Raw genomic sequence first — 2,051 nt, forward strand, 5'->3', positions numbered from 1 at the left:
GCCACTAGGGATAAAACATCAATGCTTTGTCTAAGGATATTTGTGTTGATTACATTACGCACCATACTTAATGCAATTGTCTGTTGTTTGCAACTTAATACTGGAAGGGGTGCGGATGCTAACCTGAAGGTGGACTTTTTAGGCATAGATGCATGCTGGATAGCGGTCTATGTACTTTGTCGTAATTGCCAATTGAATTTCACACTACTCATCATGATATGTATGTGCATTATTATGCCCTCTTTATTTGTCAATTGCCCAACTATAATTTGTTCACCCAACATGCTTTATCTTATTGGAGAGATGTGACGCCCCCAAACCGGTATCCTGAGGATTCCAGCGATCCCGCCGAAATCCGCACGATATCGATTTAGAGACGCCCTCCGACACGACGTGCGCGACGAATCACACACGTGATGCTAGAGGAATTAACACGAGCGGTAACATTACAACAGGATTACAATAGAGCCCACAAGATACATATATTACAACAACGACTCCAACGAGTCAAGATACAAATATACAATACAAAGATCCAAATCATACAGAAGATCGAATACGTCCGAGTACGGACAAGATACAAATTGGACTAAGAGTCCTGAAGATAACCAGCGGCGTCCATAACCCTGCCCAGGCCAAGCCGGAAGGGTAACCTTGCTAACGTCGTCTTCATCGAACATATCTTCATACCTCCCCGGTTATATCCCGTAGAAGCAGCAATAAGTACGGGTTCGTACTTAACAAGACTTCAAGACGTATAAGCATTCGTCAACCAGTCGTCCTTTGTACTTGAGGCACGCAGGGGACTTAGAGGACGCAAGAGGAACGTCATAGGCAATATGGTGGAGTTAAGCGGCAGCACAAGCACTAAAAACCTATAGAGACACTCTACAACATTCGTCTAATCAGAGAAGGTGAGAGAGCGCATAAGGTACACCCTGCAGGGGTTTCCCAAATGTAACCATACGCATGCTCGACCCACTTACGACAGGTGGATGTCTCACAACAAGACCGTTCCCAGTTCAACAAGAAAGTCTAGGGGGCCACCCGACTAAGCTACCCGTAACGAAGTCCGGCCGTACTCCGAAGCGGACTCAGGGTTTGCGACGGCGGCTAGGCGTGTGAACCACACGCTTTCGCTAAATGTCCCGCGGGGTACAGTACAGAATATAAACACCCGAAGGCAACAGTAAGTAAAGCATGGCATACATGGCATAGGCAAATAAAACCAAGGTTGTGGCCCCCTTTTCAACTGACTTGAGAAAAGGTAATGGGTGAGGAAGGGTCCCAATAATCGTCCCCACGCATGGGTAGAGCGCTCAATCTCGGAACAGATAACAAGAACTCGGGTCCTAGGGGATATTAGCAAGTCAAAGTTCTGATGCTTTCGCAAAGGGGCTCACAGATGCCTCTGCTTACAATTTTAGTTGTTAACAATTAAGTAAAACATGTGTATCTCCAACAACTGATATAGCATGTGACAACCTCCCAACAACCCAACATATCCCGATAAGATAACAGCGACGGTAACGAGATAAAACAGCACTAGCATGCACTACGACTCGCAAGGGCAGACTCGATAACCAAACAATAGCTGTAGGTGGTTGGTGGAGTCAATATAGGCTGCTTGAGGTAACAAGTGGAAGGGACACGTGACAAGAACGCAACTTAAAGATAGCATGAGGGAGAAGACAAAATAAAATAGGTGAGCGACTTCTGCAGGGGCAGAAGTATAGGGGAAATGCTTGCCTGTTAAAGCTCGCCGAGGAACATCCAGAGAACTTGTCGTATCTCACAGCACCACTTCGCGATCCTATCCGGGAAGAAGCAAATGCTGGACAAACAACGTATGCAAGTCTTACTATTACGGATAAAGAAGATCCAGCATGATCAAGATGATATGCATGACATGGCAAATATGATGCTGTGCAACTTATCCAATTTAAGCGGGATCGGAACCCGGACGAACAAATTAGGTTGGAGTTGCATTTTCTACCATCAAAGTTAAGGGTGGATGAGCATAGCAAACATGGCAGGGGTGAGCTACTTCA

At 45.8% G+C, this 2,051-nt stretch overlaps 1 long non-coding RNA gene across 1 annotated transcript; it reads right to left on the reverse strand.

Annotated features, from left to right (window-relative positions):
* Window positions 1-445: 445 nt before the first annotated feature.
* LOC139832193 (uncharacterized) lies at window positions 446-1,839 on the reverse strand. The gene is made up of 2 exons (XR_011746879.1): window positions 1,750-1,839; window positions 446-690 (listed from the first exon to the last, which is right to left on the reverse strand). It is a non-coding gene; the product is annotated as an uncharacterized lncRNA (long non-coding RNA).
* Between the last annotated feature and the right edge of the window lie 212 nt (window positions 1,840-2,051).

Source organism: Lolium perenne, chromosome 6, assembly GCF_019359855.2.
Source record: "Lolium perenne isolate Kyuss_39 chromosome 6, Kyuss_2.0, whole genome shotgun sequence".
Lineage (NCBI taxonomy): Eukaryota > Viridiplantae > Streptophyta > Magnoliopsida > Poales > Poaceae > Lolium > Lolium perenne.